This window comes from Eurosta solidaginis, chromosome 1 (assembly GCF_040869045.1).
Source record: "Eurosta solidaginis isolate ZX-2024a chromosome 1, ASM4086904v1, whole genome shotgun sequence".
Classification (NCBI taxonomy): domain Eukaryota; kingdom Metazoa; phylum Arthropoda; class Insecta; order Diptera; family Tephritidae; genus Eurosta; species Eurosta solidaginis.
Window position 1 is genome coordinate 247,545,183 of NC_090319.1, and position 16,877 is coordinate 247,562,059.

At 36.2% G+C, this 16,877-nt stretch overlaps 1 protein-coding gene across 1 annotated transcript in view; it reads left to right on the top strand.

Moving 5' to 3' along the window:
* lab (labial) overlaps positions 1–16,877 on the top strand; it is a 356,032-nt gene that overhangs the window by 178,893 nt on the left and 160,262 nt on the right. The gene's annotated exons all lie outside the window — the stretch shown is intronic.

Sequence of the window (16,877 nt, forward strand, 5' to 3'; positions counted from 1 at the left end):
CCACGCTATCCAAAGCTATTTCGTACGAACGATGACTCTTTCAGTGAGCAACTGATATCGTTATGCTTTCCGCATGGTTCTTTTATACAAAATCTCGAACCAAACCATAACTTTAAACCGGCACCTGCAATTAGTTAAAGCGTCAATGAGTTGCCGTCTGTAATCCACTGACTACTAACTATTCCAGACACAATTTTTGTCATTTGACGCGAATTTCTAGAAACGCGGCCGACGGGCGTTTCCTTAAATTGGCGACAGTTCACTAACAATGATAAACTCATCGGACGCGCCGGACGACTGACCACATGACAATTGCTATTTATACTCATTACCTTTGAAGGATAAAAGGTTCAAAGCAGGTATATAATTGTACATTTCACGTTTTCAAGTAGCTCATTAGGTACAATTACATAGTCAAATTTAAGTGCATTTTGTTTCCAGTCAAGCGAGGTTTGATGTTTAAGTAATTTGTAAAAGTCTCTTTTGTATTTTTTATTTATGAAAAATTGGTAAAGTTATATACAAGATATTGCAAGGCTTTTATATGTCGGCGCCTTATAACAGTATAAACAAAGTACTGTAAACGTCTACTATTTACATATTTATATATAAACATATGTATGTCTCTGTTTAAAAATAATAATAATATTTTGGTGCGGTATTCCTGCTAGGAGATTAACGAGATTACATATATGTATTCAAATTGGTAATGTGTTGCTGTTTAATTTTTCCTACGGCACCTTAAATGTAACGAAAGCCGTTTCAGATAACCGAATTATAAAATTGCCCATGTAAACGGTGTTGGATACAAACTCCGTAACTCTTAATAATGTATCGTTCCTTTGACATTTTAAATATGACGGGCTCAAAACTTTGCTAGTCGTATTATAGTTATTGTCTACGGAGGAGATAGAGCGCCGGCTGATTTTCAACGCATTAGCAAAGCGGACGACTTTATGAATAAGGACGAAAAGCCACTCAGCGATCCTGACCTCATCAACTGGAATTTTTGAATGGGGTTATATGATGTCGAAGCTTAACAGTTACCAAATAAAAAGCTTTAAAAATTTTCGTAGGGTAATACTTAAAATGTGGGATATGGGTCGTGCCGCTTGTTGCTCTTTTGAAGAGCGATTATTTTAATTTATTTTATCCAGTGTTCTATTTTATGTCCTGACTTCAGAGTCACCAGGGTCTTCTTGTCTCACAAGGTCACATTCTCTCGCCAAGGTTGCGGCACGCAGATGCAATATATCGGCTTATCGCTCTAGCCAGAGGACTATGGGTAGTTGGTCGGATGCTAGGCTGCAAACTAACGCAGTTGATGACCCCTTTGCTGAATTTGAATATAATAATTTACTTCCACACGCGAAGGGACGTCTCCATGCGATTATCGACAGTGAGTACAGTAATAATGTCAGTGCGGTAGCCACTGGAGCAGCAGATAACATGGGGATGTAGATACTTATGATTTCAAGATTTGCATTGCCTGAAGGACAGCACGGTGCAATAAAAGCACCTTTTGGGCGAAATAATGTTGTTTAGTCCAGAACATCTGAAAAAGTGTGATTGTTCGAGACAGGAACTGCACTGGGTAGGTGGCGCAAACGTGTGTATATATTCTGTATTGATGGTGACAGTGACTAGGGGTCTATTTTGTTGTCCTTCTCGGGTACTGGTGCCGGAAAGAGGCGGCAAAGACAGGGGCGGGGGAAAGTGCGCGACATAAGACTCGTGGATACTAGCGATGCAACTATCGTTTGCATGTGAAACCCCGTCTGGAATGTGACTATCCTAAATATATTTTTTTTGGCAAACGTAGTTTCAACAGGGGTGGACGATAAGGAAATTTTTGTTAGAGGCGTAGGTTCCACATTACAGCTCAAAATATGGTCGGTGTCATGGGGGGAGACATCGCATGCAGGACATACATTACGTATGTCGTGGTTGATTCTGGAAAAGTAAGAATTTAACCTGTTACAGTATTCAGAAAGAAGTTGAGCCTGGATGACTGGTGTTTCCCCTGGTGTTTACCGATTCTGTGTGGATTAGGTTTAGGACCTTCTTATGCTTGTCTTGCTCAAAAGGCTGCGTAGGCAGGTGCCGGATCTCATCCCAGTTTGCGTGTTTTTACACCAGGCGACCAGACTGGTGACGCGTAGACATAGGCAGCCGAGCAATTGCTTTATAAGTGGTTAGCAGCGTTTCTTTATCTCTCCAAGTGCTGCCAGAACGCGACTTGACGATTTTATTGCGGTTTTGTCCTTTGGATACAATTTCGGAGGCATGTACTTTGAAGGTGAGAGTGTTATCGAACGTTACCCCTGAGACCTTTGGGTGACTTATAGTCGGCAGCGTAAAACCATTGACGTGAACGTCCAGTATTTGCGTCATTTGTTCCTTTCATATAGAGTAGAAGGTTCAGCGTACCTGGACAAAAATTGTTGGGGGACCACTTTTGCCATAGTAGTAATCCGATATGAGTTACGGCGGCCGTCTTGGTGTGATGGTAGCGCGCTCCGCCTACCACATTGAGGGTCCTGGGTTCAACTCCTAGGCAAAGTAACAACAAAAATTTATAAAAAGTATTTTCAATTAATAAAATAGTTATTCTAGTTGGGGTAGCCCTTCGTAAGTGTTTGGCAAACACTCCGAGTGTATTCCTGCCATGAAAAGCTTTTCAGTGTCGACGTAAACCATGTAGATCTCGTCCCGCCAATTTGTAAGAATAATTAAAAGGAGCAAGACCCAAATTGGAAAACAAGCTCGGCCTTAAGTCCCTCCGCAGATCATCACTTCTTGCATTTATTTGTTATTTAATATTAATTACGTGGTCCAGCTCTAGATTTGCATATGAATAGTCCCTTAACTAATTTTTAGATTTTTTTGGAAACTTCTCGCCTGTAGGTGCCCCACGGAGTACTCTTAAGAAGAATTTCGAGCTGAAGTAGATGATCCTAGCCTAGGAAATCGCAATTTAAACTTGACCTAATTTCTTACAGGTATGAAGATCAGTTGTGGAGTATTCGTATAATCCCTAATTACCCCTAAAGTACTCCCTAAATCGTAATTAACTAGTATATGAGTAATCCTTATTCATATAAACAACAAAATTTCCAAATCAAAGCACGTAGTTTTTTTAGTTATTCTGTTTTGCAATAAAACGTAGTTTTCGTAATACTCCTGAATCGATATTAACTTTATTGCTTTTTAAAAGTGAAGTTAAAACCCATCCATATCTCAAAAACAATTAAGGGTGCACTTCTTGCGTTTTGGTTTGGGAAACAAAATCGGCCAGATTCAGAAATCGTTGTGAAATAACATTATTATACATGACTTTCAACCTTAAACCCTCATTTCTTTGTTTTATATTATAACAGCTTTTGGGCGCCAATAATTGGATAAATAAAAGCAATTAGTGTACTTTTTTTCGCTGTTTTGAATGCTATTAAGTAATATCTGTTAATTAATCGCTCTTGACATTTGCCAACAATGGCTCTTGATGTGCAATTTGGCAAGAAAGCAAAACAAATGAGTGGGAATGCATACAATAGATAATAATGCAAAAATGATATCTCTCCTTCCCTCTCTGACATTCACCAAAACCATGGCGGAACCGTACAAGGTGGTAGCATGGTGACATACCTACAAACATAAATAAAAGTACCATGTATTTTGTTTTTGTAAATCGATGGACTAATGTCAAAATTGTTATGCGCCGACAGTTGATGTATCAAATCATATTAATAAAGAACAAATCAACTGTCACAGTGCTACCACCTCACCTTGTATAGTTCCGCCATAGCCAGAACAAACTGTTTTTGTTGTAGAGGAGATGACAGCAGAAGAATTTGCATTTGTATACTACGTGAATGCGTTATACTGTTTTCACACAGAAACTTAATGATCTCATTTCACCTTCTAATGAAATCGTTAATTTTTTGCTTTCACACAGAAGTAACTGCTCGATTAGTATGAAGGATGAAATGTCAAGCGAATAAAATGACAATGCTATATGACAGACAATCATGGCGGAACGATACAAGGTGGCAGCATGGTGGCATACCTACAAACAAAACAAATTCCATGTACTTGTAAATTCGATGGACAAATGTCACAATCGTACTGCGCCGGAAGTTGATGTACCAAATCAAATAAAAAAGGTTATAATCAGCTGTTCGATGCGGCCACCTTGTATCGTTCCGCCATGCAGACAATGACATTTACTTTGACAAATGAAATTTTTAAGCACTGAACACACCAAAAACTAAGAAGCGGAAGGCTGCCAACAGAGTTGCATTGTGCTTTTGACTTCATTAGGCATTCGATTAGCTACTAATGAAATAATTATAGATTCGAATTTTGTAGGGAAGATTGAGCTCAATAAGCGTCTTAATGTAGAAAACTGCCTTTATTATTCAATAAGCCGTCTGTGTGAAATCAGTATTAGACAGTTTTAGTTGGGTATCCACTTACTTATAAACGCATACTAGAATGTGTTAAAGCCCCGTCACATATGTACATAAGTGGTTTTTCATATAGATGCGTTTAACACAATCTTATGCTTGTTGAGTAGATTGCACGCATTTTTATGGAGAACGGCATAGTGAGCGACACTGGCACCATCTGACAGGAAAGAATAGCCAACTTTCAACTTTTGCAGCAAGCAAAGCATGAGGGGAAGAACTTGTCATTTGCCACAATCACGCAACATTTTGCGTTTGTAAATATAAAGGAACTTCAGACTTGCCAATTGAAGTTTATTTCGCCGTGTCCATTCACATACAAAATTTCGCGAAGCACTGTTATAAACATTCTCTCTATACAACAACAATTATTGCTATTCTATTCTACTCATTTGTTAAAATGCAGTTTTAAACTGTGAAAAAATTTAGAAAAGTAACAACGAGTGCGAAAATAATTTCACATGCAAAGTGTGAAAGCACCCATAGCCAAAGAAAGTGTGGAATTCTTTTTCTTATGCTTTACTTAAAATAAAAGTTGGCTAGTTTTCCATGTCAGATGGTGCCAGTGTCTCTCAATCTGCCGTTCTCCAAAAAAATACGCGCAATCTACTCAACATGCATAAGATTGTGTTAAACGCATCTACGTATCCCTTCAAAATCGTGAGTACTCCATAAATAGTGTAAGGAATACTCCTTTAGGAGTGTTCCAAAACTAATCTGTATTCATCCAAAAAATGTGCTCCAATTAACATTGCGATGTCCTAGGAGAGGAGTAGGTGATCCCACTCTCGCTTTGTTTGTGAGTATTTCATAGAGTACATACGTGAGAGTACTTTCCAAAGTACTTTCACTGTAGTACTCCATGGAGCACCCACATAGGAGCATATGCCAAAGTACTAAAGAAGAATTGTGTCGGAAAGAATTATCGAAGTGAATTTAATTTAAAATGAAAATAAATGAAGAGGGGCAATACAACTTTTATATTTTATACTACGAATATTCTTATGTTATTTAGCATTTGCGTGAATAAAGAAACTAATATTTCTCTATACATACTATAGTATGTATACATAAAACCAGTGCGCGGTTGCATTTTATCAGAGTTGCCATAGTCAAATTTTATTATCAGTTATTTGCATGCAATATTTTACTTTTGGCAACTCTGTGCGATCGCCATCGTGTCGTAATCGCGGTCGTTAAAAAACGAGCAATGATCGGCTGATGGTAGTCCGAAAACGCATTGCAAAGGAGTATTGTTAGAGTACTCCAACATAAAAAAATGGAACACGTAGTCCAACAATTTTTGCAGGGTATAAACAAGTAAGGAAGGCTAAGTTCGGGTGTAACCGAACATTACATACTCAGCTGAGAGCTTAGCTGCGTTGGTTTCGTAGATCGTTTATAAGTGGTTTTTAATTCCATATCACATACGTTTGGGAAATCGCCCATTTTTAATACCAAGATAAAGTGAGTGCAGATAAGTACGTGAACTAAGTTTAATAAGGATGTATCGATTTTGCTCAAGTTATCGTGTTAACGACCGAGCGGAAGGACAGACGGTCGACTGTATATCAAAAATGGGCGTGGCTTCAACCGATTTCGCCCATTTTCACAAAAATCCGTTACCGTCATAGAAGCGATACCCTTACCAAATTTTATAAATGAAATTTTTGTTCGAATTATGGCATTAACAATATTCTAGACAAATTAAACGAAAAAGGGCAGAGCCACGCCCATTTTGAAAATTTCTTTTATTTTTGTTTTTTGTTGCACCATATCACTACTGGCGTTGAATGTTGACATAATTTACTTATATACTCTAAAGATATTCAAGTTTTTGTTAAAATTTGACTTAAAAATTTTTTTTTTTTAAGTGGGCGGGTTTGTGATGCTGATTTTTATTTAGAACATATTAACCTGGGTCGATTTTTCGCTAGCATTTGGGCTAAGGGAAAAAAAGTTCCACTACGTATGCCCAAAAATATAATTTTTGAGCCTTCAAAATAAATCGATTTTTCAACCAAAATTCTTCTAAATCTCCATAAAAGAAATTTTTTATTTTTTTTCAAAAAACTGCATTTACCAATTTTGCATTTGCCAATTGACACGAAAAAAATACATAAAAAATGATTTGGAGCCTTGAAAATGAAAAAATGCTTCAAAAAAAGAATAGATCGTTGAAATTTTGCAGGCTCAAAAATTATTTTTTGGGTATGCGTAGTGGAACTTTTTTTTCCTGAGCCCAAATCCAATCGAAAAATCGATGGCGCGATATAGGTTCATAAATCGACCCAGTCTAATACTGTTTTCACAAAGAAACTTAATGATCTCATTTCACCTGCTAATGAAATCGTAAATTTTTTGCTTTCACACAGAAGTAACTGCTCGATTAGTATGAAGGATGAGACAGACAATCATGGCGGAACGATACAAGGTGGGAGCATGGTGACATACCTACAAACAAAAAAAATTCCATGTACTTGTAAATTCGATGGACAAATGTCAAAATCGTACTGCGCCGGTAGTTGATGTATCAAATCAAATAAAAAAGGTTATAATCAGCTGTTCGATGCGGCCACTTTGTATCGTTCCGCCATGCAGACAATGACATTTGCTTTGACAAATAACATTTTTAAGCACTGAACACACCAAAAACTAAGAAGCGGAAACGGAAGCGAAACGCTGCCAACAGAGTTGCATTGTGGTTTTGACTTCATTAGGCATTCGATTAGCTACTAATGAAATAATAATATATTCGAATTTTGTAGGGAAGATTGAGCTCAATAAGCGTCTTAATGTAGAAAATTGCCTTTATTATTCAATAAGCCGTCTGTGTGAAAATAGTATAAGAACACGTATAGTAATAGGAGTAACGTTCTTGCCAAATTTCATTATGATATCTTCAACGACTGCCAAATTACAGCTTGAAGAACTTTTAAATTACCTTCTTTTAAAAGCGGGCGGTGCCACGACCATTCCACAAAATTTTACTAATTTTCTATTCTGCGTCACAGGGTCAATCCACCAACCAAGTTTCATCGCTTTATCCGTCTTTGGTCATAAATTATCGCACTTTTTCAATTTTTCGATATTTTCGATATCGAAAAAGTGGGCGTGGTTATAGTCCGATTTCGTCCATTTTAAATAGCGATCTGGGATGAGTGCCCAGGGACTTACAAACCAAATTTCATTATAATACCTCAAAATTTACTCAAGCTATCGTATTTACCGGCGGACGGACATAGCTAAATGATTTCTTGTTTTCGCCCAGATCATTTTGATATATAGAAGTCTATATCTATCTCGATTAGTTTATACCGTTACGGGGTACCGTTATGCGAACAAAATTAATATGCTCTATGAGCTCTGCTCGGCTGAGTATAAAAACTGCCTATGTGACGGGGCTTTTACTGGCATGCATAAGATAAAGTTAAAAGCATCTATAGGAAAAACTTCAATGTGGCTCGGCCATTATTGAGATCCGGTTAAATGTTTACATCCATCATTGTTTGAATAGATATATATGTGTATGTAAAATTTTGATAGCTAATATTTGTGTAAAATATCAGATGTTTTTGACTGACCACTTCTACTTTTCTGTCATGTTGCACAACTTTTTGAAATATATTGTACTTCGCTGGAGCCATATGGCCAGTTCTGTCAAAAAATCTCTTCTTATTAAACATACCAAAGGAGAATATACTGATGTACTTGAAACGCAGGCCGAAAAGGGTGCACAGCTTTAATTGTGTGTAACTCATTAATTAAGAACAAATACGGACCAAAACGCTTATCAGCATAAATATACTGGCTATGCGCTAAATTCTCAGTTGTAATGTACGTAAATGTCCATCTTGTCGTCATCACTGAAAATTAACCCTTTTAGTCAATAAATAAATAAAGTGAGTAAACCGAAAGTCCGATTTAATTAAATTAGCTCCCCAGACACTTCTCTTGTTAGCAATAGTCAATCATACCGAGCTAATTCCAACATACATATGTATGTACATATGTATGTATATGAAAACAAGTAAGGAAGGTTAAGTTCGGGTGTAACCGAACATTACATACTCAGTTGAGAGCTATGGTGACAGCATAAGGGAAAATAACCATGTAGGAAAATGAACCGAGGGAAACCCTGGAATGTGTTTGTATGACATGTGTATCAAATGAAAGGCATTAAAGAGTATTTTATGAGGGAGTGGGCCTTAGTTCTATAGGTGGATGCCGTTTCGAAATATCGCCATAAAGGTGGACCAGGGGTGACTCTAGAATGCGTTTGTACGATATGGGTATCAAATGAAAGGTGTTAGTGAGTATTTTAAAAGGGAGTAATCCTTAGTTCCATAGGTGGACGCCGTTTCGAGATATCGCTATAGAGGTGGACCAGGGGTGACCCTAGAATTTGCTTGTACAATATGGGTATCAAAAGAAAGGTGTTAATGAGCAGTTTAAAAGGGAGTGGGCCTTAGTTCTATATGTGGACGCCGTTTCAAAATATCGCCATAAAGGTGGACCAGTGGTGACTCTAGAATGTGTTTGTATGATATGGGTATCAAATTAAAGGTACTAATGAGGGTTTTAAAAGGGAGTGGTGGTTGTTGTATAGGTGGTCGCCTTTTCGAGATATCGCCATAAAGGTGGACCAGGGGTGACTCTAGAATGCGTTTGTACGATATGGGTATCAAATGAAAGGTGCTAATGAGTATTTTAAAAGGGAGTAATCCTTAGTTCCATAGGTGGACGCCTTTTCGAGATATCGCCATAAAGGTGGGCCAGGGGTGACTCTAGAATTCGTTTGTGCAATATGGGTATCAAACGAAAGGAGTTAATGAGTATTTTAAAATGGAGTGGGCCTTAGTTCTATAGGTGGACGCCTTTTCGAGGTATCGCAATAAAGGTGGACCAGGGGTGACTCTAGACTTTGTTTGTACGATATGGGTATCAAATGAAAGGTGTTAATGAATATTTTTAAAAGGGAGTGGGCCTTCGTTCTATAGGTGTTCGCCTTTTCGAGATATCGCCACAAAGGTGGACCAGGGGTGACTTTAGAATATGTGTGTACGATATGGGTATCAAATGAAAGGTGTTAATGAGTATTTTCAAAGGACGTGGGGCTTAGTTCTATAGGTGGACGCCTTTTAGAGATATCGCCATAAAAGTGGACCAGGGATGACTCTAGAATGAGTTTGTATGATATGGGCATGGAATTAAAGGTATTAATGAGGCTTTTAAAAGGGAGTGTTGGTATTTGTATATGTGAAGGCGTTTTCCAGATATCGACCAAAATGTGGACCAGGGTGACCCAGAACATCATCTGTTGGATACCGCTAATTTATTTATATATGTAATACCTGCCAAGATTTTAAGGGCTTTTTATTTCGCCCTGCAGAGCTTTTTCATTCTCTTCTACTTAATATGGTAGGTGTCACAACCATTTTATAAAGTTTTTTCTAAAGTTATATTTCGCATCAATAAAACAATCCAATTACCTTTCCATGTTTCATCCCTTTTTTCGTATTTCGTATAGAATTATGGCATTTTTTTCATCATAAAATCTATGCCCCTACCAAATTTCAAAAGGATTGGTTAATTTTTGTTCGACTTATGGCGTTAAAAGTATCCTAGACAAATTAAATGAAAGAGGGCGGAGCCACGCCCATTTTGAAATTTTCTTTTATTTTTGTATTTTGTTGCACCACATCATTACTGGAGTTGAATGTTGACATAATTTACTTATATACTGTAAATATATTACATTTTTTGTTAAAACTTTACTTTAAAAAACATTTTTTTTTTAAAGTGGGCGTTGTCCTTCTCCGATTTAGCAAATTTTTATTAAGCGTACATATATTAATAGGGGTAACGTTCTTGTCAAATTTCATCATGATATCTTCAACGACTGCCAAATTACAGCTTGCAAAAGTTTTAAATTACCTTCTTTTAAAAGTGGGCGGTGCCACGCCTATTGTCCAAAATTTTACTAATTTTCTATTCTGCGTCATAAGTTCAACTCATCTACCAAGTTTCGTCGCTTTGTCTGTCTTTTGTAATTAATTATCGCACTTTTTCGGTTTTTCGAAATTTTCGATATCGAAAAAGTGGGCGTGGTTATATTCCGATATCGTTCATTTTAAATAGCGATCTGAGATGAGTGCTCAGGAACCTACATGGCAAATTTCATCAAGATACCTCAAAATTTACTCAAGTTATTGTGTTAACGGACGGACGGACGGACGGACGGACATGGCTCAATAAAATTTTTTTTTTCGATCCTGATTATTTTGATATATGGAAGTCTATATCTATCTCGATTCCTTTATATATGTACAACCAACCGTTATCCAATCAAACTTAATATACTCTGTGAGCTCTGCTCAACTGAGTATAAAAATCCCGTGTACATACATGTATGTGTTCACCAGGGTGTCTCTATTTAAGCAATTGGTTGTTTTCGAACTGTCCTTTAAGTTTATATCTAGGACTCCCAAGGAATCAACAAGCCCAAAAAGCATTTTATTTTTATTTATAAAATTGTATTTGGAACTTTTTACAAAAAGTCTCTTTTGAAAATGTTAACTTATGTCTTATGTACAACAATGAAGAACTGTATCTACAATATCATAAAGTAAGTTGAACGCTAACCAAAAAAGTTTCGTAAAATTGTTTGATAAATTCTCCCCATCAAATGTTATCCGAAGCTAGAGCTAGACGCTTTATATGAAAACTTAGTGCCTGGGTGGGGTGTTTTGGACGATTTTGCGATTTAAATTTGAGTTTTAAATAAAAATTTTATGAATTTTTAATGGGTAAGTTTATCAAAAATTTATTTAAGAAAAATATTTTCTTTTGTAATAGGTGGCAAAATGCGATACAGTCAATTTTTTGTTTAAAGTCTTAAACCAAAAATTTAGACGGTCCAGCGGAAAAATAAATCAATTTCATTAATAACGGAGCCCCTAATGTTCAAAGTAGAGATGCTAGTTCTTTAAACTGTTGTCACGTGGCTCGATCCCGGATACACATTCTCTATATTTTGCAACAATTGAAATTGGGAAAATGGATCTATTTATTTTTTGCTTTTTAGGAGACTCATCTGCAATTTAGCTAAAAACAGTTGAAAACTATTTGAGTTAACATTCAATTTACAAAGTCGTCTATTCGTCATATGTCCTATGGTTGTAAAACTCTTTTAAATGCTTTGTTGTTGTTTCTCATATAAAATATGAATACAAAAATACTACGACAGCTTATGTACATGTATCAGACGTATAAAGTCATTATCAAACAATTTATTTATTTTAAAAAGTTACAAATGATGTTCATTAAAAAGCAAAGTAACAACGAAAAAATGGTAGCTATTAATAAAATTATTAGCGGTTTCATAAATTTAAACTTGTAAATGCTTTTTATGTAGAGGTTGTTTACGGCAATATAAAGCTTTAAAGCTTTGGCCAGGCTCTAGTGACCTCGGCCTCATCATGGATCTAGGGGCTGTGGGCGGGATGGCCTAGAAAGTTCAATGTGGTCACATTAAATCGTTCCCGAATTGGTCGGGTGATACCTTAATGGTGCTTGTTATTAGGAGCTACTGGACCTTTATCCGGCAAAGGAACATCAACATCGCTAAGACTTCCCCAAACCTTTGAAACATTGTCAGACAATTTTCGAAATTTTTAAAATCATTCTATTTAAATAAATAAGGATATAATGCCCTATCGGAGTTAAAATTTTATACATTTTTACATTAGCTGGGATGTTTATAAAAAACCAGATATAGAGCGTTCTTCAGCCGAGTTCTGAGATCGGGCGTTTTGGTACCAATTCTCAAATAGGGCGCTATTCAAAGGTCTTTTGAGTTAAGGCGTTTTCGAAATGGCAGCCGAGATAGAGCGATATTCCATTCACCAGTGGATTTGATGTAAAAACTTGTATAGTGGCTTTTATTATATTTATTATATTGTAGTCCCTATATTTCCGGGACAAAAAGGTGTGTACTCGCAATCTTAGGATTGGAATCCGTTGTATCTACATGTATGTACATGCATTTTGAAGGCATGCATACCTAAATCAACAACCATATCCAGCATCTACATCTTAGCTACACATGTATTGTTAGAGAAGAGTTCCCCTAACCGCGGGTTATACAGCTGCAGATATAATTATTTCAAAATTCAGTAAAATGACTCGACGAAATTTTTTAAATCTGTTTACCCGCATATAATAAAAGTCGCGGTAGCTTATTGGCGCTATTGTCAATCATTTGAATTTTTACTTGTCATCTTGCCTTCATGATATCTGTACTTATATACATATGTGAGCGTACATTGATACAGGTCTTTACATTAATATGAACATACCAACATATTCTGCATTTGAAGATACATATATACATACATACATATTTATATCTATCAATGGTCGCAAGTGATAAACACCTAAGTCGATTTACGATAGTGTTACTTGCAAGCGTTTCTGCGCTTATTTTTTTAAGTAACCTAATATTCTCGACCTATGTGAGTTCTTTGGACCTTTTGCCAAATTTGAACAAAACTATGCACGATTCAATTACTAGAGGTTTGTTCTCGAATGATGACAGAGCTTTGGCACTCCCAAATTTAAAAAATCTGGATGGGTTGCTTTTACGTAGTAAGGAAAACGGGAAATAATTCAATCCCCTTCAGCGAAAAGTGTATTGGAAAATGCCAACAGGTTAAGGGTGAAATAATTCATTTTCTACTAAATATTTCGTGAATTGATAAAGAACTGCATATGTTGGTTTGGTAGTTCTTTCAGAATTTGTTTGAGGAATTCCGTACGCCAGACTTTTATTCAAAAAACTGTCTCAAAATTTGTTTCAAAAACTCTCTGTCTGAGCATAAGTTCAATGCATTTTGACATAAGAGGGAGTTAATGAAAAACATTCTGAGATAAGGCGTTCTGCAACATAATTCCGATATAGGGCGTTTTTGTCACAAATCCTGAAATGGGAGATTTTTGACAAATATTTTGAGAGAGGACAATTTCGAACTGGAAGCCGACATGGGGTAATACTCTACTCAGCAGCCGCAATAAACTGACAAAAAAAGAAAAAATGGCTGATTGTCTTAGAATTTTGTATTCCGGCCTTGACTTTGATAGAAGAATTAAGCTTTTGTACGGTCCTGCTACACAGGGAGTATTAACCTTTTTATTCTGAAATTTCGAAAGCTCTTTTCCGTTTAAGTATTTATGGAAGTGTTCCGGATACACCGTTTATTAAGAATATTCGGAACACGTTCGTTTGATACTACCTCACGAGGTTCGAATACTCCAAATAAATATATACACATTATTGCAAATATAAAACGATTCGACAAATTCTTTAATAGAAATGAATATTCCGAACATACGGAATGAATAAGTTAACAAGCTCAATGAGTACATTTCGTTATGGCATCTCCATTATTTACTAATGGCATTTTTACGTGACGCGATTTACTAGTCGAGTTTTTGATGTTGAACGATGAGTTTTAAATTGGTTTAGGTTTCGTATGTTCAAAGGGTTATGGAAGTGCATGATTCCTTGGTGTCCGTACTTTTCATCAAATTGTTTAACCACAGTAATATATCATGGTATAGTTAATAAATTCATCATAAAATAAAAAAAAATTGTTCTAAGCAATTATGCAGCTTAGTACTTATCGGGTATTTGTGAACTGATTGCTTCTTATTTCTACTACTAATATTTTTCGAAAAATCGCAAAGAAACAACACAGTTAACGACTTGGAAGCAAAATGGCTGCAATTGTCAAAAAAAATTGTCAGCCGAATTTTGAGCCCGAGTTTACAAAGCTTCTCATTCGCAACGAAGAAGAACTTTTCAAAAACAAATCTGCATGGCACACAAATTAATATAGAGACAAAATGTCTCAATTCTGTTGTTAGTGTAGAAATGAGAAAAACTGAATTAAGCATGAAAACAAATACCAGCAGGATAGCCTAGTGGTTAAAAGGCAACTGCAGTTTCACCATGTGATTCACGGTTCGAATCCCGGTGAAACTTTTGATAACATTACAAAATTGCCTGATGACGATTACGTTAGCGGTTTTCGAAATGGTTTCATCGCAATATGCCAGTAAATGTTTCTTTCTTTTCAGTTTCTCTTAGAAAACATAATAATTGAAATGCAATTATTATAAGCCGGTGTTAAGCTCATGAATTCTTAAATATAAGTATAAACTGAACACACCATTAAAACAAATATACATAAATATGTAAAACTGAGCCCGAGTTTACAAAGCTTCTCATTTGCAAAGAAGAAGAACTTTTCAAGAACAAATCTACATGGCACACAAATTAATATAGAGACAAAATGTCTCAATTCTGTTGTTAGTGTAGAAATGAGAAAAACTGAATTAAGCATGAAAACAAATACCAGCAGGATAGCCTAGTGGTTAAAAGGCAACTGCTGTTTCACCATGTGATTCACGGTTCGAATCCCGGTGAAACCTTTGATAACATTACAAAATTGCCTGATGAAGATTACGTTGGCGGTTTTCGAAATGTTTCCATCGCAATATGCCAGTAAATGTTTCATTCTTTTCAGTTTCTCTTAGAAAACATAATAATTGAAATTCAATTATTATAAGCCGGTGTTAAGCTCATGAATTCTTAAATATAAATACAAACATCTTGTGATTGAATAATGAAAACTATGTAATTTTTAAAGAGATTGTATATTTTGAATTTATTTAAAAACATGTTAAGAAGTTTAAGTTCGGGCGAAATCGAAGATTATATATCCAATATAATAGTATAGTATACATATACACTGTTATAAAAACAACATATCTGCTTATCAAACTTTATTTAAATTTGTGTTTCATCCATTAAATATTTTCAACTTTTTTTTTTTAATTTCCGTACTTTGCACTAACATAAAATGACAGCGTTGTTACATACCATAAACATTTTGCAAATTTTGTTAAAATAAAACAATTAAGCAACTTTTTTGTTAGTAGTGGTGGTATTGTTAGTATTGTTGTTGTTGTTGTAGCGATAAAGACACTCCCCGAAGGCCTTGGGGAGTGTTATCGATGTTTATGGTCCTTTGCCGGATGCAGATCCGGTAACAAGCACTGTTAAGGTACTAGGCCGACCACCTCGGGAACGACAGTATTCGCCACGGGTAGGTGAGGTTGACATTTGGGTTGGAGAAGCTATATATTGCGCTGGAAACCCCTTGAAAGGGTTGCGCTACACAACCCCTTGAATCAATTTGGTACCTTAATCGCCTCTTACGTCATACATACCTGTCTTGGGTATATTCTAATACCCCTAACCCGCTGGGGGGTAGGCGTGGTCGTCAAACGATATTGCTTAAATCTATATATAATACCGTGGATCATACTTCCTCCAAATTCAAAATTATACTTCATTTCAATTTTGCGTCGTAAAGTGCATTGCCCCTTTTTCCATTTCATACTCCAGTTAAACTACAGAGCAATTTTTCAGTCATAATTTAAGACCGCATTTGGGGTTGGTTTTTTAATATCTAGATACTTTGTAGATACGACAACAGCTGGATTTTGTTTACATAACAAATATGGAAAAAATATTTCTCCACCTTTAGAGAAATATGTATATATGTAGTTCTGCGGTTAATATACAACATCATTCTCTGATTATTCTTAAACCTGATAGTTCTCAATTTGATATCCAATATCATCCTCCAATTACTCTCTAACATTCGAGAAATTTTGTAAATTTTATATTTCTTGAGTTGATCTCCAATGCCATTCTCAAATTATTTTCCAACTTTTGAGGGATTTTTGGGGTTGATAAGCGCAATACAAAGCTTTATAGCTTCAAAGCTTCCGCAACCCAATTGTCAACCTCACCTACGCGAGGGGAATCCTGTTACAAATATTAATGTATCATACACATATTTTGCAGGCGAGGCTCTGGCGACCCCAAGTTCCGCATGGAACTAGATGGTGGGGGAGGGGGCATTATGGCCTAGAATCTTTAATGTGCTCACATAAATCGTTCCTGAGATGGTCGGGCTAGTACCTTTATGGTGCTTTGTTACCGTTACGTACCAATTCTATATTCGGCATCGGACCATCAACATCGATAACACTCCCCAAAACCTTCGGGGGGATTGATGTCCATAGATGTGCAGTGCATATTATGCACATCCAACAGAGCCATTGCACGGGCTTTAAAACTTTATTGGTAGATCTACCAACTTTTTGACCCAATTTCATTTTCTACCACGTCTACCACCAAAGCCCAAAAATCTACCAACATTTCAATATATTCGCATTGAAACCAAATACTGCGATCAGTAGGTAAACGTATTTAATTGCCGAGCACACCCAAATAACATTAAGAGGTGACACTAACCAAACTAACCAATTTTGAAA